The 13,698-nt window shown below is 50.0% G+C and overlaps 1 protein-coding gene across 3 annotated transcripts in view; it reads left to right on the top strand.

Moving 5' to 3' along the window:
- Window positions 1–13,698, top strand: part of hsh2d (hematopoietic SH2 domain containing) — a 158,650-nt gene that overhangs the window by 54,155 nt on the left and 90,797 nt on the right. Inside the window, exon 1 of one of the 3 annotated variants that reach the window (XM_072482910.1) lies at window positions 5,935–6,020. The exons of the other annotated variants lie outside the window; for them this stretch is intronic. The gene's annotated coding sequence lies outside the window, so the exon portion shown is untranslated. Of the gene's footprint in view, window positions 1–5,934; window positions 6,021–13,698 lie in introns of those variants that run through there. 3 annotated transcript variants of the gene reach the window in all.

The following is a 13,698-nucleotide window of genomic DNA, read 5'->3' as shown; positions in this document are numbered from 1 at the left end:
AGGCGGAGTATAAATGTGTGTGCTCTCCGAACAGCAGCCATTTCGTAAGCTGCTGTAGGAGGCCACACATCTCTGTGTAATAAAGCCTCGATTACATTCTACTCTCGTCTTATCGTAATTGATAGTGCATCAATTTATTACACAGAGATTTTACAAAGATGGATCTCCGCATCAAGCCGGATCGCCTGCAGCTGCATCCTCAAGCAGACAACGCCAAAAAGGACTTCGAACATTGGCTAGCTTGCTTTGAAGCATACATCGGATCTGCGCCAGACCCAATCTCAGAAGCACAGAAGCTCCAGATTCTGTACACGCGGCTGAGCTCCAACTTTTTTCCCCTTGTCCAGGACGCGCTGACCTACGCAGAGGCCATGGCGCTACTGAAGGAGAATTACGCTCAGCAGACCAACAAGATCTACGCCAGGCACCTCCTGTCCACGTGGCACCAACTTCCCGGTGAGTCTGTGGAAGATTTCTGGCGTGCCCTGCTCGCCCTGGTGAGAGACTGCGACTGCCAGGCCATTTCGGCCACTGAACATTCAAACCTGCTAATGAGAGACGCGTTCGTTACGGGCATAGGGTCTGACTACATCCGGCAGCGGGGCCTTCTTAGAAGGGCCACGCTTGACCTCGCGGCGACCAAGAAACTAGCGCTCTCGTTCATGATCGCCTCGCGCAACGGACAGGCTTATGCCTCCAACCGCACGGCCCACCACCCCTGTGCATCGTGGACCCCATCAGCGATTGCCCTCAGCCAACCCCACGCCTGCGCCGCGCGGCAGACAACCAACCCCGGGGGACCCAAGTGCTACTTCTGCGGACAGACAAAACAGCCCCGACAGCGCTGCCCGGCGTGGAGCGCGCTCTGCAAGGCCTGTGGCAAGAAGGGACATTTTGCTGCAGTGTGCTATTGTCCCAGCACCCCCCATGTGCGGCCAGTGAGCGCCGCCATCTTCCTCTCCTCAGACCACGTGTGGCCCGTGGCTGCCGCCACCTTGATCCACTCACAACACGTGCGGCCTGTGGGCGCCGCCATCTTGCTTGCCTCAGAACCAATGGGCGCCGCCATCTTGCCTGCCCCAGGACACGTGCGGGCCGTGGGCGCCGCCATCTTACCCGCCTCAGGACCCCTGCCCGTCGGCCAACTCATCGGCTCGCTCATCACCTGCAGCCGCCGCCGATCAGCCGCGCCTCGGCCACGATCGACCAGTCTCGACCGCACAACCTCGCGACCGCTTCGACAAAGGTGAAGGTCGACGGGCATGAGATATCCTCCCTTCTGGACTCCGGGAGCACTGAGAGCTTTAGCCACCCCGATACGGTAAGGCGCTGCTCCCTCGCGGTACACCCCACTAACCAAAGAATCTCCCTGGCCTCCGGATCCCACTCCGTGGCGATCCGGGGGTACTGCATCGCCACCCTCACCGTCCAGGGCGTAGAGTTCAGCGGCTTCCGGCTCTCCGTCCTCCCCAACTTCTGCGCTGCCTTGCTACTCGGCCTGGATTTCCAGTGCAACCTCCAGAGCCTAACCCTCAAATTTGGCGGGCCCCTACCACCCCTTATTGTTTGCGGCCTCGCGACCCTTAAGGTCGACCCACCTTCCCTTTTTGCAAACCTCACCCCGGATTGCAAACCCGTCGCCATCAGGAGCAGACGGTACAGCGCCCAGGACAGGACCGTCATCAGGTCTGAGGTCCAGCGGCTGCTGCGGGAAGGTATCATCGAGGCCAGCAACAGCCCCTGGAGAGCCCAAGTGGTAGTGGTGAAAACCGGGGAGAAAAACAGGATGGTCGTTGACTACAGTCAGACCATCAATCGGTACACGCAGCTCGACGCGTACCCCCTCCCACGCATATCTGATATGGTCAATCAGATTGCACAGTACCGGGTCTTCTCGACAGTGGACCTGAAATCTGCCTACCGCCCCATTCATAAGGCGGACCGCCCATACACTGCGTTTGAAGTAGACGGCTGCCTTTACCATTTCCTTAGGGTTCCCTTCGGCATCACCAACGGGGTCTCGGTCTTCCAACGGGAGATGGGCCGAATGGTTGACTGGTACGGGCTGCGGGCCACTTTCCCGTACCTGGATAACTTCACCATCAGCAGGACCACGACACTAACCTTTCCAAATTTCTCCACACTGCCACACTCCTCAACCTAACTTACAACAAGGAGAAATGTGTGTTCAGCACGAACCGATTCGCCATCCTCGGCTATGTGGTTCAGAACGGAGTTCTAGGGCCCGACCCCGACCGCATGCGACCCCTCATAGAACTCCCCCTCCCCCACTGCCCCAAGGCCCACAAACGATGCCTGGGGTTCTTTTCGTATTACGCTCAGTGGGTCCCAAACTATGCGGACAAGGCCCGCCCACTCATTCAATCCACCGCTTTCCCACTGATGGCCAAGGCTCACCAGGCCTTCAACCGTATCAAGGCCATCAAGGAAGTCAGGGCTATCACCACACACTGCCAGGTCTGCGCGGAGTGTAAACTGCACTTCTACCGGCCAGACCGTGCGCGCCTGGTGAATGCCTCCCGCCCCTTTGAATGCCTCAGCGTGGACTTCAAAGGGCCCCTCCCCTCCACCGACCGCAACACGTACCTTCTTAATGTGGTCGACGAGTATTCCTGATTCCCTTTCACCGTCCCGTGCCCCGATATGACGTCTGCCACCATCATCAAAGCCCTCAACACCATCTTCACTCTGTTCGGTTTCCCCGCCTACGTCCACAGCGACCGGGGATCCTCATTTATGAGCAATGAGCTGCGCCAGTACCTGTTCAACAGGGGCATTGCCTCGAGCAGGACGACCAGCTACAACCCCAGGGGAAAAGGGCTGGTGGAGCGGGAGAATGGGAAGGTCTGGAGGGCCGTCCAGCTGGCCCTACGGTCCAGAAATCTCCCGGCCTCCCGCTGGCAGGAGGTCCTCCCGGACACACTTCACTCCATTCGGTCGCTCCTGTGCACCGCGACCAACGAAACCCCCCATGAACGTCTCTTTGCCTTCCCCAGGAAGTCCACCTCCGGGGTTTCGCTCCCAACATGGCTGGCAGCTCCAGGACCCGTTCTCCTCCGCAAGCACGTGCGGCTCCACAAGGCCGTTGGTTGAGAGGGTACAGCTACTCCATGTGAACCCGCAGTACGCCTACGTACCATACCCCGATGGCCGCCAAGCCACAGTCTCCCTCAGGGATCTGGCACCAGCTGGGTCGGCCCCCCCCCCCCTTGTCCCGGCACCATCCTCCCCTCCCAAGGCGCACCCCACCTCAGCCCCCGCTCCAGGACGATCCGTCCTCCCCTTGCTTCCACCCGGGGATGAACAGGATTTCGACACGCTCCCGGAGTCACCGAAGACCAAGCCGACGCCTGAGTTGCCACCAGCACTGCAGTGCTCTCAACGACAGATTAAGGCTCCCAATCATCTAAATTTGTAACCTTCTCTGTAATTTTAAAACCAATCTGTATGTATAGAGTTTTCCACCACCCCCGTTGGACTCATTTTTAACAGGGTGAATGTGGTAGTTGCCACTGTTGTATTATATTGTATATATGGGTATTACGGTAAGGCCCCTGTAGATCCCTGCCTGCTGGCTCCGCCTAGGAGGCGGAGTATAAATGTGTGTGCTCTCCGAACAGCAGCCATTTCGTAAGCTGCTGTAGGAGGCTACACATCTCTGTGTAATAAAGCCTCGATTACATTCTACTCTCGTCTCGTCGTAATTGATAGTGCATCAATTATTATCACAAGTAGGCTTACATTAACACTCCAATTAAGTTATTGTGAAAATCTTTGGGAAGATTGGAGAAATTAGAGTTGTTCCCTTAGAGCAGAGAAGGTAAAGTGTTTTTTTAATAAATTTTTTGCTGATCCAACGCCAACTGCTTCTTGCAGAGTTGATGTTTGATTTTTCAGATAGCACAGTTGCTTCACAGCTTCAGGGTCCCAGGTTTGATTCCCGGCTTGGGTCACTGTCTGTGTGGAGTCTGCACGTTCTCCCTGTGTCTGCGTGGGTTTCCTCCCATAAGTCCCGTCAGAGGTGCTCTTAGGTAATTTGGACATTCTGAATTCTCCCTCTGGATCAGAACAGGCGCCGGAATGTGGCGACTAGGGGATTTTCACAGTAACTTCATTGCAGTGTTAATGTAAGAATACTCATGACAATAAAGAACATAAGAACATAATAACTAGGAACAGGAGTAGGCCATCTGGCCCCTCGAGCCTGCTCCGCCATTTAATGAGATCATGGCTGATCTTTGGGGACTCAGCTCCACTCTCCGGCCCGTTAACCATATCCCCGAATCCTTTATTCTTTAGAAAGGTATCTTTTTCTTAAAAACGTTTAAAGAAGGAGCCTCAACTGCTTCACTGGGCAAGGAATTCCATAGATTCACAACCCTTTGGGTGAAGAAGTTCCTCCTACACTCCGTCCTAAATCTACTTCCCCTTGTTTTGAGGCTATGCCCCCTAGTTCTGCTTTCCCCGACCAGTGGAAACAACCTGCCCGCATCTATCCTATATATTCCCTTCATAATTTTATATGTTTCAATAAGATCCCCCCGCATCCTTCTAAACGCCAATGAGTACAGTCCCAGTCTACTCAACCTCTCGTCATAATCTAATCCCCTCAACTCTGGGATCAACCTAGTGAATCTCCTCTGCACTCCCTCCAGTGCCAATATGTCCTTTCTCAGGTAAGGAGACCAAAACTGAACACAATACTCCAGATGCGGCCTCACCAACACCCTATACAATTGCAGCATAACCTCCCTAGTCTTGAACTCCATCCCTCTAGCAATGAAAGACAAAACTCGATTAGCCTTCTTAATCACCTGTTGCACCACCAACTTTTTGCGACTCGTGCACCAACACACCCAGGTCCCTCTGCACAGCAGCATGTTTTAACATCTTACCGTTTAAATAATAATCCATTCTGCTGTTATTCCTCCCAAAATGGATAGCCTCACACTTAGCAACATTGAATTCCATCTGCCAGACCCTAGCCCATTCACCTAACCTATCCAAATCCTTCTGCAGACTACCGGTATCCTCTGCACTTTTTGCTTTACCACTCATCTTAGTGTCGTCTGCAAACTTTGACACATTATTCTTGGTCCCCAACTCCAAATCGTCTATGTAAATTGTGAACAACTGTGGGCCCAACACTGATCCTTGAGGGACCCCACTAGTTACAGGTTGCCAACCAGAGAAACACCCATTTATCCCCACTCTCTGTTTTCTGTTAGTTAACCAATCCTCTACCCATGCTACCACTTTACCCTCAATGCCATGCATCTTTAGTTTATGCAGCAACCTTTTGTGTGGCACCTTGTCAAAAGCTTTCTGGAAATCCAGATATACCACATCCATTGGGTGATCCATGTCGATTTCGGCGGGAGAATCAGCTGGTGAGTCAGTTTCAGCGGGTGCATTGCGGAAGGAGGTTGCTGGGAGGTAAGTCAACCTTTAAAAACACTTGTCTTTGCAGGGGCAGGCCAGTCGATTTCGGCGGGAGAATCAGCTGGTGAGTCAGTTTCAGCGGGAGCATTGCGGAAGGAGGTTGCTGGGAGGTAAGTCAACCTTTAAAAGCACTTGTCTTTGCAGGGGCAGGCCAGTCGATTTCGGCGAGAGAATCAGCTGGTGAGTCAGTTTCAGCGGGAGCATTGCGGAAGGAGGTTGCTGGGAGGTAAGTCAACCTTTAAAAACACTTGTCTTTGCAGGGGCAGGCCAGTCGATTTCGGCGGGAGAATCAGCTGGTGAGTCAGTTTCAGCGGGAGCATTGCGGAAGTGGCTGCTGGGAGGTAAGTCAACCTTTAAAAGCACTTGTCTTTGCAGGGGCAGGCCAGTCGATTTCGGCGGGAGTGGAGCTGGCTGGTTAGTCAATTTCAGCAGGAGCTGAGAATTTTTCTTTTTTTTTTTAAATTAGTTTTTTAGGCGGGAACAGGAAGTCGACCCGCGGACGTCTGGGAAGGCCCTCACCAATAAATTCTGGTGGAGAGGAAACCCATTGGTCTGAGGTAAGTACCATATTTTATTATATTATTATTTTTAATAAAAATTTAATTTAGTTGTTAGCCAGATCTAACTAGAAAGTTAGAGGAATGGCAGGGAAGGGAGTGCAATGTTCCTCCTGCAGGATGTTTGAGGTGAGGGATGCAGTTAGTGTCCCTGCTGATTTTACCTGCAGGAAGTGCTGCCATCTCCAGCTCCTCCAAGACCGAGTTAGGGAACTGGAGCTGGAGTTGGAAGAACTTTGGATCATTCGGGAGGCAGAAGGGGTCATAGAGAGCAGCTTCAGGGAATTAGTTGCACCAAAGATTGGAGATAGGTGGGTAACTGTAAGAGGGACTGGGAAAAAGCAGTCAGTGCAGGGATCCCCTGCGGTCGTTCCCCTGAGAAACAAGTATACCGCTTTGGATACTTGTGGGGGGGGGGACTTACCAGGGGTAAGCCATGGGGTACGGGCCTCTGGCACGGAGTCTGTCCCTGTTGCTCAGAAGGGAAGGGGGGAGAGGAGCAGAGCATTAGTAATTGGGGACTCTATAGTCAGGGGCACAGATAGGAGATTTTGTGGGAGCGTGAGAGACTCACGTTTGGTATGTTGCCTCCCAGGTGCAAGGGTACGTGATGTCTCGGATCGTGTTTTCCGGGTCCTTAGGGGGGAGGGGGAGCAGCCCCAAGTCGTGGTCCACATTGGCACTAACGACATAGGTAGGAAAGGGGACAAGGATGTCAGGCAGGCTTTCAGGGAGCTAGGATGGAAGCTCAGAGCTAGAACAAACAGAGTTGTTATCTCTGGGTTGTTGCCTGTGCCACGTGATAGTGAGATGAGGAATAGGGAGAGAGAGCATTTAAACACGTGGCTACAGGGATGGTGCAGGCGGGAGGGATTCAGATTTCTGGATAACTGGGGCTCTTTCTGGGGAAGGTGGGACCTCTACAGACAGGATGGTCTACATCTGAACCTGAGGGGCACAAATATCCTGGGGGGGAGATTTGTTAGTGCTCTTTGGGGAGGTTTAAACTAATGCAGTAGGGGCATGGGAACCTGGATTGTAGTTTTAGGGTAAGGGAGAATGAGAGTATAGAGGTCAGGAGCACAGATTTGACGTCGCAGGAGGGGGCCAGTGTTCAGGTAGGTGGTTTGAAGTGTGTCTACCTCAATGCCAGGAGTATACGAAACAAGGTAGGGGAACTGGCAGCATGGGTTGGTACCTGGGACTTCGATGTTGTGGCCATTTCGGAGACATGGATAGAGCAGGGACAGGAATGGATGTTGCAGGTTCCGGGGTTTAGGTGTTTTAGTAAGCTCAGAGAAGGAGGCAAAAGAGGGGGAGGTGTGGCGCTGCTAGTCAAGAGCAGTATTACGGTGGCGGAGAGGATGCTAGATGGGGACTCTTCTTCCGAGGTAGTATGGGCTGAAGTTAGAAACAGGAAAGGAGAGGTCACCCTGTTGGGAGTTTTTTATAGGCCTCCTAATAGTTCTAGGGATGTAGAGGAAAGGATGGTGAAGATGATTCTGGATATGAGCGAAAGTAACAGGGTAGTTATTATGGGAGACTTTAACTTTCCAAATATTGACTGGAAAAGATATAGTTCGAGTACAATAGATGGGTCGTTTTTTGTACAGTGTGTGCAGGAGGGTTTCCTGAAACAATATGTTGACAGGCCAACAAGAGGCGAGGCCACGTTGGATTTGGTTTTGGGTAATGAACCAGGCCAGGTGTTGGATTTGGAGGTAGGAGAGCACTTTGGGGACAGTGACCACAATTCGGTGACGTTTACGTTAATGATGGAAAGGGATAAGTATACACCGCAGGGCAAGAGTTATACCTGGGGGAAGGGCAATTATGATGCCATTAGACGTGACTTGGGGGGGATAAGGTGGAGAAGTAGGCTGCAAGTGTTGGGCACACTGGATAAGTGGGGCTTTTTCAAGGATCAGCTACTGCGTGTTCTTGGTAAGTATGTACCGGTCAGACAGGGAGGAAGGCGTCGAGCGAGGGAACCGTGGTTTACCAAGGAAGTGGAATCTCTTGTTAAGAGGAAGAAGGAGGCCTATGTGAAGATGAAGTGTGAAGTTTCGGTTGGGGCGATGGATAGTTACAAGGTAGCGAGGAAGGATCTAAAGAGAGAGAGAAGACGAGCAAGGAGGGGACATGAGAAGTATTTGGCAGGAAGGATCAAGGAAAACCCAAAAGCTTTCTATAGGTATGTCAGGAATAAGCGAATGACTAGGGAAAGAGTAGGACCAGTCAAGGACAGGGATGGGAAATGTGTGTGGAGTCTGAAGAGATAGGCGAGATACTAAATGAATATTTTTCGTCAGTATTCACTCAGGAAAAAGATAATGTTGTGGAGGAGAATGCTGAGCCCCAGGCTAATAGAATAGATGGCATTGAGGTACGTAGGGAAGAGGTGTTGGCAATTCTGGACAGGCTGAAAATAGATAAGTCCCCGGGACCTGATGGGATTTATCCTAGGATTCTCTGGGAGGCCAGGGAAGAGATTGCTGGACCTTTGGCTTTGATTTTTATGTCATCATTGGCTACAGGAATAGTGCCAGAGGACTGGAGGACAGCAAATGTGGTCCCTTTGTTCAAAAAGGGGAGCAGAGACAACCCCGGCAACTATAGACCGGTGAGCCTCACGTCTGTAGTGGGTAAAGTCTTGGAGGGGATTATAAGAGACAAGATTTATAATCATCTAGATAGGAATAATATGATCAGGGATAGTCAGCATGGCTTTGTGAAGGGTAGGTCATGCCTCACAAACCTTATTGAGTTCTTTGAGAAGGTGACTGAACAGGTAGACGAGGGTAGAGCCGTTGATGTGGTGTATATGGATTTCAGCAAAGCATTTGATAAGGTTCCCCACGGTAGGCTATTGCAAAAAATACGGAGGCTGGGGATTGAGGGTGATTTAGAGATGTGGATCAGAAATTGGCTAGCTGAAAGAAGACAGAGGGTGGTGGTTGATGGGAAATGTTCAGAATGGAGTACAGTCACAAGTGGAGTACCACAAGGATCTGTTCTGGGGCCGTTGCTGTTTGTCATTTTTATCAATGACCTAGAGGAAGGCGCAGAAGGGTGGGTGAGTAAATTTGCAGACGATACTAAAGTCGGTGGTGTTGTCGATAGTGTGGAAGGATGTAGCAGGTTACAGAGGGATATAGATAAGCTGCAGAGCTGGGCTGAGAGGTGGCAAATGGAGTTTAATGTAGAGAAGTGTGAGGTGATTCACTTTGGAAGGAATAACAGGAATGCGGAATATTTGGCTAATGGTAAAGTTCTTGAAAGTGTGGATGAGCAGAGGGATCTAGCTGTCCATGTATATAGATCCCTGAAAGTTGCCACCCAGGTTGATAGGGTTGTGAAGAAGGCCTATGGAGTGTTGGCCTTTATTGGTAGAGGGATTGAGTTCCGGATTCGGGAGGTCATGTTGCAGCTGTACAGAACTCTGGTACGGCCGCATTTGGAGTATTGCGTACAGTTCTGGTCACCGCATTATAGGAAGGACGTGGAGGCTTTGGAGCGGGTGCAGAGGAGATTTACCAGGATGTTGCCTGGTATGGAGGGAAAATCTTATGAGGAAAGGCTGATGGACTTGAGGTTGTTTTCGTTGGAGAGAAGAAGGTTAAGAGGAGACTTAATAGAGGCATACAAAATGATCAGGGGGTTGGATAGGGTGGACAGTGAGAGCCTTCTCCCGCGGATGGATATGGCTGGCACGAGGGGACATAACTTTAAACTGAGGGGTAATAGATATAGGACAGAGGTCAGAGGTAGGTTCTTTACGCAAAGAGTAGTGAGGCCGTGGAATGCCCTACCTGCTACAGTAGTGAACTCGCCAACATTGAGGGCATTTAAAAGTTTATTAGATAAACATATGGATGATAATGGCATAGTGTAGGTTAGATGGCTTTTGTTTCGGTGCAACATCGTGGGCCGAAGGGCCTGTACTGCGCTGTATTGTTCTATGTTCTATGTTCTATTGGCTCCCCGTTATCTACTGCACAATGTCCTCAAAAAATTCTACCAAATTAGTCAGACACGACCTACCCTTTGTGAACCCATGCTGCGTCTGCCCAATGGGACAATTTCCCTCCAGGTGCCCCGCTATTTCCTCCTTAATGATAGATTCCAGCATTTTCCCTATAACCGAAGTTAAGCTTACCGGCCTATAATTACCTGCTTTCTGCCGACATCCTTTTTTAAACAGTGGTGTCACGTTTGCTACTTTCCAATCCTCTGGGATCACCCCAGAGTCTAGTGAATTTTGATAAATTATCACTCTTTTAACACTCTGGGATGCATCCCATCAGGGCCAGGAGACTTGTCTACCTTTAGCCCCATTAGCTTGCCCAATACTGCCTCCTTAGTGATCTCAAGGTCCTCACCTATCATATCTTTATTTCCATCAGTCACTGGCATGTTATTTGTGTCCTCCACTGTGAAGACTGACCCAAAAAACCTGTTCAACTGCTCAGCCATTTCCCAGTCTCCTATTATTAAATCTCCCTTCTCATCTTCCAAAGGACCAATATTTACCTTAGCCGCTCTTTTTTGTCTTATATATTTGTAGAAGCTTTTACTATCTGCTTTTATGTTCTGAGCCAGTTTACTTTCATAGTCTACCTTACTCTTCTTTATAGCTTTTTTAGTAGCTTTCTGTTGTCCCCTAAAGACTTCCCAGTCATCTAGTCTCCCACTAATTTTTGCCACTTTGTATGTTTTTTCCTTCAATTTGATACTCTCCCTCACCTCCTTAGATATCCACGGTCGATTTTTCCCCTTTCTACCGTCTTTCTTTTTTGTCGGTATGAACCTTTTCTGAACACTGTGAAAGATCGCTCGGAAGGTTCTCCACTGTTCCTCAACTGCTTCACCATGGAGTCTTTGCTCCCAGTCTACCTTAGCTAGTTCTTCTCTCATCCCATTGTAATCACCTTTGTTTAAGCACAAAACACTAGTGTTTGGTTTTACCTTGTCATCCTCCAACTGTATTTTAAATTCCACCATATTGTGGTCGCTCCTTCCAAGAGGATCCCGAACTATGAGATCTTTAATCAATCCTGCCTCATTACACAGGACCAGATCTAGGACCGCTTGTTCCCTTATAGGCTCCATTACATACTGTTCCAGGAAATTATCCCGGGCTCATTCTATAAACTCCTCCTCAAGGCTGCCTTTACCAACCTGGTTAAACCAATCGATATGCAGATTAAAATCTCCCATGATAACCGCTGTACCATTTCTACATGCATCCGTTATTTCTTTGCTTATTGCCTGGCCTACCATCCTGTTACTATTTGGTGGCCTATAGTCTACTCTTATCAGTGACCTTTTCGCCTTACTATTCCTGATTTCCACCCAAATTGATTCAACCTTGTCCTCCATAGCACCAATATCATCCCTTACTATTGCCCGGATGCCATCCTTAAACAACAAAGCTACACCACCGCCCTTACCGTCCATTCTATCCTTTCGTATAGTCTGATACCCTTGGAGATTTAACTCCCAGTCGTGACCATCTTTTAACCATGTTTCAGTAATGGCCACTAAATCATAGTCATTCACGATGATTTGCGCCATCAACTCATTTACCTTATTTTGTATACTACGAGCATTCAGGTAAAGTACATTTATACTGTTTGTTATGTCTTTGTTATGAATCCTAACACCTTGATCAGTAACTTTGCGCAAATTATTTTTCCTCTTGCCCTTTCTCCTAATTTTCCTTGTCTTTGAACCCATATCTCTACATAATAACCTGTCACGTAACCTGCTGCCTTGCTCTCCATTAACCATGATACTGTCCATAGCTTTACACTTCCCTTCCCCCCAACTTGCTAGTTTAAAGTCCTTGTGACCAATCTATTTATCCTATTCGCTAGAACACTGGTCCCAGAATGGTTCAGGTGAAGACCGTCCCAACGGTACAGGTCCCTCCTGCCCCAGTACTGATGCCAATGCCCCATGAAATGGAATCCCTCTTTCCCGCACCACTCCTTTAGCCACGTGTTAACTTCCCTAATTTTCTCAACCCTATGCCAATTGGCACGTGGCTCGGGTAGTAATCCAGAGATTATAACCCTGGAGGACCTGTTCTTTAATTTAGTCCCTAGTGTTTGATAATCCCCAAACCGGTCCTCTTTCCTAGTCTTACCTATGTTGTTAGTCCCAACGTGGACCACAACAACTGGATCCTCCCTCTCCAAAATCCTTTCAAGCCGATCAGAGATGGCCCTCACCCTGGCACCGGGCAGGCAACATACCATGCGGGACTCTCGATCTGGCTTACAAAGGATGCCATCAATCCCCCTAATTATAGAATCCCCTACAACTACCACTTGTCTTTTTGCTCCCCCCTCTTGAATGGCTTCCTGTACTTTTGTAAGGGCCACGAAGAATCCAGCACGAGTTTTAAGGATACAAAGTAATAACATTTATTTACTATAACATATATACATAACAGTAGCAGTAACTTCCCTTGCTACATACTCCTTCCTCCTGGTTCCTGAACTGGCCAGCTTATTTATACTAGGAGTTTCTCCGCCCCCCTCATTGGGGAAGCTCATACTCCCAAAGGATTGTGGGATTGTCATTAGACCCCAGCCAATGGTAAGTAGGCAGGTTATAACATGTACCATGGTGCAGTGGTCAGTCAACGCATCCTCCCTACAGCCCTCTTCCTCATCCACACAGGGAGCAAGTACCTCATACCTGTTGGACAAGGTCAAGGGCTGAGGCTCCTCAACTCAGGATCCCCCTACCTGCCTCCCTTGCAGTCACACCACTCTGTCCCTGACCACTGTCCGAATTAACAGTACTTATTCTCCCGGGTGTGACTGCCTCCTGAAACAAAGCATCCAGGTAATTTTCCCCCTCCCTGATGTGCCGCAGTGTGTGCAGCTCGGTCTCTAGCTCATCAATTCTGAGCCGAAGTTCCTCGAGCAGCCAATACTTGCTGCAGATGTGGTCACTGACGGTCTCAATGGGATCCACCAGTTCCATCATCATACAGCAACAGCACATCACCTGTCCAGCCATATTCAATTAGTTAATTCATTTAAATAATAATTTTTTTTTTTAATAGAACCTCAAGGATAAACCCGAACACCAACAAAAACACAGCCCTCTCTCGCCACTCACCCAAACTCAGTCACTCACCTAAACTCAGATGCACTCTGTTCCAATCAGCACTCCATGTCTAAAGGCACTCCTGCCACACCTTTTGTGCACTCACCTCTCCCAGCACTGTCCCAGCTCTCTCTCCTCTCGCGCTGTTTTCGCTGTCCCGGCTCTCTCTCCTCTCGCGCTGTTTTCGCTGTCCCGGCTCTCTCCTCCCGCGCTTTTTAAATCTCCCGGCTCTCTCCTCCCGCGCTGTTTTTGCTGTCCCGGCTCTCTCTCCTCTCGCGCTGTTTTTGCTGTCCCGGCTCTCTCCTCACGCGCTTTTTAAATCTCCCGGCTCTCTCCTCCCGCGCTGTTACGCTGTCCCGGTCTCTCCTCCCGCGCTGTTTTCGCTGTCCCAGCTCTCCCCCCGCGCTGTTTTCGCTGTCCCGGCTCTCTCCTCCCGCGCTTTTTAAATCTCCCGGCTCTTTCCTCCAGCGCTGTTTTCGCTGTCCCGGCTCTCTCTCCTCTCGCGCTGTTTTCGCTGTCCCGGCTCTCTCCTCCCGTGCTTTTAAAATCTCCC

Source organism: Scyliorhinus torazame, chromosome 18 (assembly GCF_047496885.1).
Source record: "Scyliorhinus torazame isolate Kashiwa2021f chromosome 18, sScyTor2.1, whole genome shotgun sequence".
NCBI classification, from domain to species: Eukaryota; Metazoa; Chordata; class Chondrichthyes; order Carcharhiniformes; family Scyliorhinidae; genus Scyliorhinus; species Scyliorhinus torazame.
Note: the sequence above shows the minus strand (reverse complement) of the source record. Positions and strands in the feature narration are given on the sequence as shown.